This window comes from Psammomys obesus, unplaced genomic scaffold (genome assembly GCF_907164565.1).
Source record: "Psammomys obesus unplaced genomic scaffold, mPsaObe1.curated_primary_1811, whole genome shotgun sequence".
In the NCBI taxonomy this organism is placed as follows: Eukaryota; Metazoa; Chordata; class Mammalia; order Rodentia; family Muridae; genus Psammomys; species Psammomys obesus.
Window position 1 is genome coordinate 3,748,529 of NW_026590905.1, and position 13,379 is coordinate 3,761,907.

Here is a 13,379-nt window from a genome sequence, read left to right on the forward strand (position 1 = left end):
AATTCTCTCAACATCCTGCCCTCAGAAGCCACTCACTAACTATGCTGCCCAGGGTTGGTCTCAAAGTCTGGGTCTCAAGCCATCCTCCTGCCTCAGCCTCCCAAAAACCTGGAACTATTGTATGTACCACCATATTTTTGTGAACCCCCTTTTCTAACTTCTTGACTGAATCATATGTCCAAAGATGACATGTTCTTTTTGACAAGGTATCACTCAGTCTGACTCAAACTCAGAAGGCAACTAAGTGTGACCTTAAATTCCTGATCCTCCTGCATCAGCCTCAAAATAATGGGATCATAGGCACATACTCCACCATGCCTAGTAACTTTTATCATTTTTATTTACATCTTATCAGAACTTGGCACAAAAATCCAATAAGGAAGCCAGACATGGTGGTAAATGCCTGTCATCTCAGAACTCTGGAAGCAGAGGAAGAAAGATCACAAGTTCAAGGCCAAGCCTGGACTATATAGCAAGACCCTGTCTCAAAATAAAAAAGAACAAGAAAAATGATGATGATGGTGGTGGTGCTGGTGGTGAAATTCATCAAGGAATTACCTAGCAAGAGACAGGTAAAGACACAAAATGCCACGGCAATTCCAAAGCAAAGGTTTCGCTGAGAATGGTGACTCCAAAGGACCCCTGAGATCTACACCTGATTAGGGTCTTGGAGGACAGGAAAATAGAACAGCACAAACTATGGGCAAACAAGAAATGACCAAAACATGTTTGGGAGACCAGTCTGGCTGGACCTGCGGTGTCCTGGAAGGACAAGAGATGAGGCTAAAGAGGCAGCCTGGGGCAGAAGAGAAAGGACGGTGAGTGCCAAGTGAAAGCACCTGGATTACATCTGCTCCTTCTTAGTCAGCAGAGATGACCACCTCAGCAGTCCCAGACCTCGGTGGAAGAGCAGCGACGTCTTGTGCTCTCATGTTGCCAGCATGTTAGTCTAGCCACCCGGCTAGGTTATAAATAACAGCCTCCACTCAGTGCGCACCTGCTGTGTGTGAGGCCCTGAGCTACATGCTTCTCATGCATGAAGTCAGGCTCCTTCCCAAAGCCCTGAAAACCTGGTATTCTTACCCTCATTGTGTAAAGCAGGAAGCCCAGGCCAACAGAGGTGAAGGCGCTCCCCCAAGGCCTTACCCCGTCACTTCCCAGGACCAGGTGCAACGGGGTCACAGAGGCAAGGATGAGGGAGGACACCCCATGAGCCAGCCCAGGCCCAAAGGCTGTGCGCTAACAAAGCAGGCTGCTTCTTCGAAATGCCTGTGGAGAAGCCCAAAGACAAGCGCACAGCAAGAGACTAAGACGGTACACCATACAGAGAGCAGAATGGCAGGAGGATGATGCCACACCCTCTAAAAGCCAGCACTCAGGACGCTGAGGCAGATCTGAGTTCGAGGCCAGCCTGGTCTACATAGTAAGTTCAGGTCAGGCAGGGCTACATATCGGGAGACTCTGTCTCAAATATATAGATTGAAAGGTGAAGAGCAATTGAGGAAGACACCCAGTAAGCCCTCTAGCCTCTACCTGCACATACAAACACATACACACACGTATAACACACACCCTAAAATTATATATATATGTGTGTATGTGTGTGTGTATATATATATCACATATATATATATAAATAGATAGATATAAATAGAGAGAGGAGGCACAGAGAAGGGAAGGGGATGGGGAGAAGGATCAGCAAAAAAAATTTACATATGAAAATGCCATAATGGAACCTATGACTTTATATGCTAATTTAGAATAAATAAAAATCTTAATGTATAAACTGACTGGGTTACACGTTACACTGTTAGTTTAGGTGTTGCTGGAAGAGGCCCTGGAGACGCCCAACCCAGTCCCCTGAATGGGGAACAGAGAAGGACAGTAACTTGCCCAAGACTTCAGCACAGGTGAAGGGAGGGCACAGATGGGCTCGGTAAAGATGGAGACAGACAGGTGCACTAAAAAGCTTCCAGATCAAGGTCTACTTCTCTGTCAATGAGTTTTGTAAGACTAAAGATGATTTATTCCAGTGCTGTCTCCCTAACCAATAAGGCAGATAAAAGTAACACCCCAGGGCCAGGGATAGATCATTAGAAGTATATCCGGCCTACGGGCAGCGAATGCATGTGGCTGGCCATAAGTTCATATGAACACGAGTTACTGGAATTAATATCACATCTCCGTTGGCGGATTTAAAAAGTCTTCCCGAGCAGAATGAATAAACAGGGGTGGGAGGGGCCAGTCCATGCTGAAGTACTCCAGTTGTTCCTGGCCTTGTGCACAGTAGGTCCTCAATTAGAAGAACCAAATAACACTTGGGAGTTGTATATACCCCAATGTCCTTCCCTCTGTCAACCTCAGCCCTGGACTTGGCCACATCAGGCGCCAGGACCAGGCTGATATAGGAAGTGGTGTGATTGTCTGACTCCCGCCCTGCATTCCTCAGCTAAATATAAATGATTTGCCCCGTCCATTGTTTGAGATGCTCCACAACCCCTCTCCTGTCTGCCCATTTCCACAGGTAGCAAGCTTCACAGGACATGGACACACCACACACACACACACACACACAACCCTTCCGGGAGGCTATTAGGAACGGTGGGGGGGGGGGGCAGACAGGTATGCAAACAGCAAACAGGTAGGCAGACAGCGATCAAAGCAAGAGTTCTTTGTGCTCTCCACTAGCCCAGGAAAGCTTCCTGGAGGAGGAAATGCCTGAGTCACCCCAGGGGAGGGGATACATGTAGGTCAAAAAGGCAAATTTAGTTTTCTGAACCGAGAAAGGTAAACTGCTGCGTTCTTGCCCACGGCACAAAGAGGCATGATCACAACAGCTCCGAGGAGAGTTCACTTTCACTACCCCAACTGCAAACTTGACAGTCATCTGTAGAAAGATGCTGAAGCGACCAGTTATCCTTCATCACAGACAGAAGCGACCCAAAAATGATGCCCAACAGTCAACTGCCGGTGTCACAAGCTGTTGCTTGTTTGGAGTTTTTTGGTTTTGTTTTGTTTTTTCCAACCACATAAAAGTTTGTTGTTGTTGTTGTTGTTTTAAGGCCCAAACTTGAGCGCACAGATGGGCTACATCTCAAATCGAGGGGTGTGCCAAAGCCCTGTCACTCTGAGTGTCGCTCGGCCAGCAGTAACCCAAGGAGTGGCTGGGGGTTCTAGCGGGTCCGTAGGCAGGCCCAGACCGCGTCTGCGGCCCTGGGTGAACCGTCTCCAGGCGGTCTGCGGGATCCCTGGAGGTTCCGGGGGTGGTCTCCCTTCCTATGGCATCCTATGGGTCTCCCATCCCTGGGCTGGGGCGTGAAGTGGCTGCGGTCCCCCGTCCTGCAGCCCCACATTCCTGAGATCTCGCTGACCCGCAGCAGAGCCCGGGGGGGGCGCGGTGACAGGCCCCTCAGGTCCCGGCCCCTTCCCGCCCCTGCCCCTCCCCCGATCCGCACCACCCCCCCCTCAGAGTTCCTTCTTCCCGGGCGCCCCTAGACGCCCACCCTGCCGGGAACCCGATCGAGGGCCCAGCCCTGCCCGCCCCGCGCGCCGCACACCGGGCCGAACCCCCGCAACTTCGCGCGTTCAGGAGCCCCAAGCCGCCGGCCCGCCCCGGCCGCACTCACCGCGCTTGGACTCGGTGTGGCGCCCCGGCTCCGCTCCCTCCCGCACCGCCGCGGTCAGCGGAAACGGGGGGCGGCGCCGGCAGGCGGAGAGGGCGGGGCCTTCACCGGGCGGCGGGGCGGGGGGGAGGGGTCTGAATGCACAGGGGCGGGGCTAGCCAGGGGCGGGGTGGGAGGCGTGGAGAGACTGGGGACCAGCAGTACGTGCTGTGGGAGGACCCCGCTGCGAGCAGCCAGGCAGAGCCCCGCACCGGAGTCCCCTCATCTCAGGCCATTAAGTCCCGCGTGAGCGCTGGAGGGAGGACGGTGCCGCTTTCCTGTCGGGGTTCCCGAAGCCTCCCTTTGCACCCCGGCTCGCCTGTTCCCCCAAGGTGGCACTACAGCGCCTGTCCCCTGCGACTAACTGACCCGGCCACGCCCTCCATGCGCTGGGCGGAGGGAAGGCAGGGCCTAAAAAGGTACTACTCCTGGGCTGGGCGCCCAAACACGCTAGCCCAAGGCTGAGGGACCAGGGTCTCAGCTTTCCAGCTTGTGCCCGTCTTCTGGCCTCACCTACCCCACCCCGCACCTAAGAAATACTTGCCTGGTGTCTCGGGAGGACTATTTGAGGTGTTGACAGTGCGGGTGTGAGTTAGATATTGCCCAGAGAGACCGTGTTGGAGGAGCCTCCCCTTAAGCTAGACAGAGCCTCCAAGTGTTAGTAAAGGGCAGAGCCGGGAGGGGCCGAGCTGAAGCAGGAGATAGTCGTTTGACATCTCAGGCCTACCTCCCTGCAGGCACCGATTCACGTAAACACCTAGTCTAAACTTGTTTCCGAAGTGGCCACTGAGGCCTTCACCTCTCTTTGTCCTTATTGTCATAAAAAGCGTTCTGTCCTCATAAGTGCACTGAAATCTCAGAAGGAAAAAAAAATTCTTTTTGAGACAGCTCTCGCTGTATAACTGGCTGACCTGGAACTCGCTGTGTAGACCGGGTGGGCCAGGACCTCACTTTGTGGACCACTCATGCTGACCTCCAACTCACAGAGCTCCTCCTGCCTCTGCTTCCTGAGATATGAGGATTAAAGACATCGCACCATGCCCAGCAGAAGACAAATTTTTTTTCCGTCTTACTTTGGCTTTGCTTTGATAGTGTCTAGCTATGTCGCTCAAATGATTCTCCAACCTCCTCGAGGGACTAGGACTTTGAGTGCAGGACACCGCATGGGGCTTCGAGGATCTCCTTGGCATTCCCCTGGCCACCTGGCAGTTTCCACTTATCTCCTGAGCTGTGTCTCATAGTCCTGCTTGTGTCCGTAGGACTCAACCCGTAATCCAGCCCCTGGGACTCTCATTTCCCACGGAGAGAAACAGCTCCCTCTCTTCCTTCAAAAGCTCTTTCACACCCAACCATTCCCGGCCCCCCACGGAGTCTTGCCAGGCACCGGAACTCTAACCACCTGGGGTGAGTTCTGTCTACTTTGCAGAAGAGGAGGAGATACCAATAAGAGGAGGCCTTGGAGTGAGAACTACTGGTAGAATCGGGCAAAGCAGCCTGGTGAGGTAGCAAACTCCCCATTTCAGAGCCAGATGTGTCTGGTCCTGCCTGCCTTTTCTGGGTGGAGACAGCTCTAGGCTCCTCACCAGGGAACAGGGCCTTACCAAAAGCACTCCTCCAGGCTAGGAGATGAGAGAGGATCATCTAAGATAATGACAGTGGATTCGGGTCATGTCCACTGAGGGAAAAAAAAACTCAAATAAACCTCATGATAAGGCCAGAAGCTTTTGGAGAAAGAAATCCAAAAAGTGTGGGTACCGGGCTTTTAAAGAATTCCATTGTGTTTCAGAAACACTGAAGGATAACCATATATTGAGCTAGACACAGATAGAGTAGGTTCATCCAAGTTTTGGGGGAGCATCCCATTTACTCCTCTTGTCCCACCATGGTCACTAATAATCCTGCTTTTGCTCTCAGGATACCCTAATTTTCACAATAAATTATATGCACTTTAACTATGACCACAGACAATACCCAGAACAACTCCTTCCAGCCCTGAATGCCAGGAATATTTCTGGCCTTTCTGGGTCTCCCAGAATTTCACAAGATAGTTTGTTAGTTTATCCCCTTGAAATTACCGTGCCAAATCAAAAATGATAATAAGCAAAAAGCAAATTTCCAGCCAGCCACCCCAAGTCAAGGGACAGTGGCTGCTGGATGGTGCCACCTCATGGGAAGAATTGGTCCTGCAAGGACACTGAGCTTCCAGCAGACTTGTGACAGCTAAGATCTACCAAGCACGTTCTCCTTGTCACAACAGCCCCTACCATCCCATTCTATAGAGAAGGAGATAGCGGCTCAGAAGGCTGGGGAATTCTGTCCAAGCTGTCCAAAGGCATCAAAGACTATGCCAGGAGGCTGGAAGTTGACTTGATTGATAAAAGGCTTACTCTGCAAGCATGAGGAACCAGGCCAGGATCCCCAGTACCTACTTAAAAACTAGGCGGGTTGATAATCTCCCAGCACAGAGAAGCCTGTGACAGGAGGACACTGAGGACTCGCTAGACAGTGGAACAAGCACTAGACCCTAACTCCACAAATCCAGCTCATGGGCACACACACTGGGATATAATCCCAGCTTGTCTGCATGGCCTGTACAGGTAACAGCTAATTCACCTATTGATTAATGGGGCATTCCCTGCCTCTCCTTGTAGCGCTGAGATGGAACCCAGTGCCCCTGAGCCACATCCCCAACCTTGGATCTGTTAAAGAAGCGCTTCCTAGAGTGAAGGTGTTTCCTAAGGCACCTACCTCCACAGCATTTACCTGTGCTGCTAGGAGACCAGTTGCTGGTCACTGATGCCTGCCAGTTGCAGCAAGACCTTAAACCTACATCTCCAGTTGTCAAGGTGAGGCAGACAAATGGGCACCGGAGAGCATCCTCTCCTGTTCCATGCCGCTCTTCTACAGAATGCGCACTGTCCCGAAGGACCCCTTCCCTTGGGTGTATTTTACTTCTAAGATTCAGGGTAAGGTAGATGTGGCAGGACTGGGAGGCTAGTGAGGAGTTATGATGGAGTAACACGTCTTTGTTATAGCAGTACTGGTGTGGGCTGGAGATGGAGCTCAGGCAAAAAAATGTATGCTTAGCATGTGCCCAGGCCTTTGATTCAGTCCCCAATGCAAACAAACAAACAAACAAATATCTTTGCTCTCTATCTTTAATTGCTAAATCTGGCAACTGTGCGCTTTTTATTGATTGTAGATGAGACAATTGCAAAAGATTCATTAGCAGGCAGTCGGGGCAGCATAGCAACACCCTGCCTCAAAAACAAAAGCAAACGAACAATAAAAGCGCTCACTAAATCAAAGACTGGCAACCTTTGTAAAGAGCCAGAGAGTAAATACTTCCCACTTTGTACCTACACATTCTCTGTCCCAACTATACAACTCTGCCATTCACGCACAGCAGCAGCCATGATAGTACAGAAGTGAATAAACATGACTGTGTTTTAGTAAAACTTTATTTACAAAAACAGGCGCCAAACTGTAGTCTGCCAACTCCACCTCCTCCGACTAGTGTCTTTTTCACAGTGGAGTATGCAGATTCCTGCCTAGCCTCAGATGCACTGTGGGAGTGGGGAGTGTAAAAACCAGAAAAAGATTAAGCATTGAGCATGACGAATACCAGCAGTCCTATCAGCGTGTATGTGCATGTATACAATGGGCCTGTGCCCACAGAAAGAATGCCTCTCAAGTAGAGGCAGGTTTTGAGTGAGCTTTATAAGGCCTTGATCAGACCTGACTGACGAAATGCAGATTCTGTGTCTGGGATTGTTGTGGGTTACGACAGAAAGGCATGTTGTGAAACACAACAGGAATCACAGAGCACAGGAAAGCCGAGCGCCCCTGCAGAAGACTTTCAGGTAGAGCCGTGCTCTTGGCATTCCTCCGTGTGGTGCAGGGTATGCAGAGGCACATGGTAGCTATATGGGAGTGGGAGGGGAGGGAAGGGAGGACATGCGTGTGGATGCTCACCTGAAGAGCATGTGAGTGGCAACTGTGAAATTCAAATGGTTGGTTGAAATCAATAAATGCAACACTAATAACCGTATTAGCCGTGTTTATATAAATTCTCTCGTGAGTGATCATGGGGGCAATTACATGGTTTAAAAATCACACTTCAGATTCTATCCTGGAGACCACGTATAAACAGACTGGCCAGTTAAAATCATGGCTGTGGGACTGGAGAGATGGCTCAGCGCTTAAGAGCACTGGCCGCTCTTCCAGAGGATCCGAGTTTGATTGTCAGCATCCATGTGGTAGCTCACAATCCTCCTCAACTCCAATCCCATGGCATTTGATGCCCTCTTCTGGCACCTGGGGGTGCAGTTCCCACATGGTGCACAGTTATGAGTGCAGGCAAAACATAGAATAGAAAATAAAACATAGTGGTCCATGGGAGGCAGCCGGCAGGTGGAGCTTTAAATTATAGGCAAGGCTGGTTGACATAGTGAGTCCCAGGGCAGCTAAGACTATATAGTGAGGTCCTGTTTAAATAAATAAATAAATAACTTGGGCTGAAGAGATAGCTCAGAGATCAAGATTCCTCTTCCACCTTCTGAGAGCACTGGACATACAGAGGTTTATACAGACATACGTGCAGGAAAAAAAAAAAACATCTATATACATAAAGTAATAATAAAATGATTTAAGTATATAAAATAGAAACATTAGCCAAGAATGGTGGCCACAACTGTAATCCCAGGACTTGGGAGTCAGAGACAAGTGGATCTCTGAGTTCAGATCCAGCCTGGTCTACACGGTAAGTTCCAGGCCAGCCAGAGCTACATAGTAGACTCTGTGTCGAAAATACAAATAAATAAATAAATAAACAAGAGTAAACCCAAATATGAGCTTGCCATAGCACTGAAATAGCCAACGTTGGGGGAGGGGTTGATATTGTATAAGATAAGGACATATCATCTCATAAGCAGAGGAGCATGCCTTCCAGGTTAAGGATTTTGATGAGTATTTATGTTCTTTACTAAATAAGTCATCACTGAAGTGTTTCAAACAAGGGAGCAACACGAGCCACGTGTGGTACCACATGCCTGTAACCCCAGCACTTGAGGCTGAGGTAAGCGGATCACGAGTTACAGGCCATCATGGGTGATATGAAAAAGAGAATGACTTGATCAGATTTGCGTTTTGAACCTATGACTGTGGTGGATATAGTAGAGAAGGGATTAGAGGGGGGACACGGGTAAGACAAAATGGACACAGGAGGCTTCAACAACAAGGCTAAAGCTAAGCTTGCCTTAGTGGGTGGCAGTGAAGACGGAGCCATCAGGATAGACCTGAGAGGGCTCAAAAGTGAACATCACAGATCCACAGTGGATGTGGAAAAAAATTAGGAAAAAGAAAGGTCAAGAGCCGGGTGTGATGGTGCAGGTCTATGAGGCTGGCTACAGGAGATGGGGATGGAGGATAGCAAGCCAAGATGGGGGCGGTAAGAAGAGGGGGCTCAGGTTTCTGGCCAGTCTAGGAGGGTTGTTGTTGAGTTATTTGCTGAGGTGGGAAATGAGGCAGGGCAGCGGTGACTTGAAGGTAGACAAGAAATAAACTGAAGGTCAGTGGGGATTTTGACAAAAGTCTCGTCTTCAGTATGATCAGGCAGAAGCTGTGCTAGAGAAGCTGAGAAGGGATAAGCGCTGAGAAAATAAGCATGGCAAGACAATCCCTTCAAATGAGTTGCTGGGGCTGAAGAGATGGCTCAGGGGCTAAGAGCACCGGATGTTCTTTCAGAGGACCTGAGTTCAAGTTCCAGCAACCACATGGTGAGTCATGGCCATCTATAATGGGATATGATGCCTCTTCTGTCATGCAGATAAATAAATACATACATACATAAGTCTTTAAAAAAAAAAAAAAAGACTGAGCTGGGTGGTGCTGGCACATACCTTTAATTACAGCACCGGGGAGGCAGAGGCAGGCAGACCTCTGAGTTCAAGGTCAGCCCTTGAACTCTATAGAGTGAGTTCCAGGACAGCCAGGGCTACACAGAGAAACCCTGTCTGAAAAAACAAAAAAAAGAAGAAGAAGAGAAAGAGAAAATTACCTAAGTCAGGCATGGTGGCACATACCTGCAGTCCCAGCTTCTGGAGGGAATTTGAGAACAATCTAAACAACAAATTGAGATTCTGACCCAAAAAAAGGGGGGTGGGGTGCTGGAGATTGTTCTTTTAGAAGAGCTGAGTTCAGGTACCAGCACCTAAGTTGAATGGCTAACAAATGCCTACATACATACATAGATACATAGATACATACATACATACATACATACATACATACATACATACATACATACATACATACATACAGGGAAAACATATACATACACACACAAGTAAATACTTTTTAATTAATTTATTTATATTTTCTTCTCTTATATATTACATCCTGGCCACAGTTTCACCTCCCTCTTCTCCTGCCAGTCCTTCCCCCACAGCCCTCTTCTCCCCCAGGATCCACTTCTCCATTTCCCTTCAGAAAAGCACAGGCCTCCCAGGGAGATCAAGCAAACATGCCATGACAAGCCACAATAAGACTAGGCACATACTTCACATAAACATATACACATACATAAAATATAATTAAATGTACATGGGGTTTTTTTTTTTAAGTCACTGGTTTCAATACTCAGCACTATGGGGGGAAAAAACTACCAACCTGATGACAAGAGGCCCATTTGTGGTATACTTCCCATCCAACCTCCCAGTCAGCACTCAAACAGACAATACTCACCGTATCTATCTACTCTGAACAAAATAAGAAAGCAACCGAGCAAGAAACCCATCTGAGGGCCCTGGGTAGGTAGGATTTTTTTTTTTTTTTTTTAAGGACGATTCAAAACTGTGGAAGAAACAATTGGCAGGAAGCAGGTTACATTTCGCAGCTTCTCTCTGTGGTGGAAGCAGAGGGCGGTACAGAGTGGCAGGAAGTGCAGGAGAAAGCTACCATCTTGGCTATGTGTGTATTAACACAGACCTTCCAGCCCAGCAGTAGAAAAACTGAAGTAAGGAGGGCAGCCAGGGAAATACATTACATAAGGCCTTGTAATGTCTCCAAAAGAAAAGCAAAAAACAGGGACTGGAGAGATGTCTGTGGTTAAAAGTGCACACTGCTCTGGCAGTGGAGCCAAGTTCAGGTCCCGATACCCACGTCAGGAAGCTCACAATGGCCTGTGACTCCAATGGATCTAATGCCCTCTTCTGGCCTTTTCACGAGCCTGTACTATGTGCACATACTTTCACTGTGCTGGACAGTTTTATATCAACTTGACACAAGCTAAGGTTATCTGAGAGGCGGGATCCTCTATTAAGAAGATGCCTCAATAAGATCAGACTGTATGAAAGCCCGTGAGGCATTTTCCTAATTGGTGACTGATGGAGGAGGGCCCAGCCCACTGGAGATGGTGCCATTCCTGGGCTGGTGGTCCTGGGTTCTATAAGAAAGCAGGCTGAGCAAGCCATGAGGAACAAGCCAGTGAGCAGCACGCCTCCATCGCCCCTGCGTCAGCTCCTGCCTCCAGGTTTCTGTCCTGCTTGAGTCCCTGTCCTGAATTCATTCAATGATAAACTACAATGTGGAGGTTTCCTTCCCAAACCTCTTTTGGTCTTGGTGTTTTATCATGGCAATAGTAATCCTAAGACATTCAAATGCACTTACAAATGCACTTATGTTTTTAAAAAAGGAAAAGGCAGCATAGCAGTACACACACACCTTTAATTGCAGCACTCAGGTAGCAGAGGCTGGTGGAATCAAGGCCAGCCTGGTCTACATAGTGTGCTCCGGGAAGAGAAGGAAGAGAGTGAGAAAGAGGGGGTGAGAGGGAAGGAAAAAGAAACCATTGTTGAAGCCAAAGAATAGAGTCCTGAGCAAGAATTTTGCTGAGGAGCAAGAGGCATGTCCCAGGAAGGAGGAAGGCAGAGAGGAGATACCCCATAATTGACCCACACAGCACTGGGAACATCTCAGGCAAACCAGCTACACTGAAGAATGGAGCTGAGATGAGAGTTCAACCCACTAGAGACTCAGGAGAATTTCCAGTTTAACCAAACTGATAATCTGCTCAAACAAAAACTACTAACAGTTTTCTGAGGAATAAAACAAAATCTAAAGTCTCCTCCACTTAGCCTTCAAAATCTTCAGGATATTATCCAGAAGTTCTTAGCATACAGGAAGCTGTGACCACTCTCAAAGGGAAGACAAAATATAGAAGCCAAACTCGAGATAGCCCAGACGTTGGAATTACCAGGAAAAAAAGGAATTTAAAACAGCTGTGATAGCTCCAAGGTATTAAGAAATGAGCCTATGAGGAATGGACACACAGATGAAACCACATCCTGAAAACAGAAACCGGAAAATCTGGAGGATTTAGAAATAAATTATGTAAAATTAAAAAAAGAAATCAAGCTGGGAGTGGTGACACATGACCGTAATCCTAACACCTAGACAGGAGGATTGCTGCAAGTTCAAGGCCATCTAGGGCTGCATAGTGAGACTTCCTCTAAAAAAACCTAACTAGGTGAGCCTACTGAGTCTTTACTGAAAATCATAGTAGAAAGAGTAAATGAGCTTGAAGGCAGCTCAATACATTATCCATCTTAGAGATTGAAAAGACAAAAAAAGCTGAGTCTCAGAGGCCTGTGGGACAGTATTAAAATGTGTAGTGTAAGAATTTGGAGCTCCGGAAGAAACTAGGACATTTATTTATTTATAGACGAGGTTCTCATTTCGTAGCCCAGGCTATCCTGGAACTTGCCGCCTTCGGCCTCTGGAGTGCTGGGATCACAGGCACACACCACTACACCCAGTAGAGAAAAAAACTGTACACACGCTGACATGGACACACACATGCCCCACTTAGGAGGAGGAACCAGCCAAGAGGGAAAGACAAACCATAGGGGAGAGATAAAGGACCACAAATAGTAACTGTTTCCACAGAGGGAAGGGATGGACTTCCATATCAGTGGAGAAAATCCAACTGAGGCGGAAAATCTGGTGGCACGCAGATTGCAAAAGAAAGATGAGGCAGAGGCAAGCACAGACAGATTTCTGTGTCCTACACGGCAACTGTCATTTGAGGGCTTCCATTTGCCTTTCGACAAAAAGAAAAAGATGTAGGCACGGTGACTCTCACCCATAAGCCCAGAACCCAGGAAGCTGAGGTAAGAGATTGCAGAGAGTTCATGCCATCTTCAGCTACACATCAAATGTGAGGCGCTATCTTACAGAGACAGACAGGCAGACAGGCAGGCAGAGGAATTAAAGGTATGGAAAGGCCAAAATTTGGTTATAACGGAGTGTAGATGCTATTTTTACACTCTACTTCATTTGGGGTTCCTAATTTGCTCTACCTCCCTCCCAACCCCACAACCCTAGGTAGGAGAGAAAGAAGGTTAGAAGGGAAAGGGGACATAGACCTCTTTTCTTCTTCTGACTGGGTAGAGTCGTTAGGTTCTTTTCGGGGTAATGTGAACCTCAGATGTCAGGATACCCAGCAGTCCAGGCAACCAGCAAACGCAATCTTTTGTCCTTCTCCTCCAAGCTGCTGTGCATTCCCCCTCTGGGATCTCACATTTATGCCCCTCAGCGTCCTCTGAATTCAACTAACCCCAGCTGACAAAGACCATGCCCCTGCACAAGGCAATTATCAGCTGTCGACAAGCTAAAGGACAAACTGAAATCCCACACTTGGGATTAAAATAACATAAC

At 48.2% G+C, this 13,379-nt stretch overlaps 1 protein-coding gene across 2 annotated transcripts in view; it reads right to left on the bottom strand.

Moving 5' to 3' along the window:
- Nucleotides 1-3,694, bottom strand: part of Tspan9 (tetraspanin 9) — a 185,983-nt gene extending 182,289 nt beyond the window's left edge. The window contains exon 1 of one of the 2 annotated variants that reach the window (XM_055609440.1): nucleotides 3,627-3,694. The gene's annotated coding sequence lies outside the window, so the exon portion shown is untranslated. The remainder of the gene's footprint in view (nucleotides 1-3,626) is intronic. The other variant, XM_055609442.1, reaches the window with a different exon arrangement.
- Nucleotides 3,695-13,379: the final 9,685 nt, after the last annotated feature.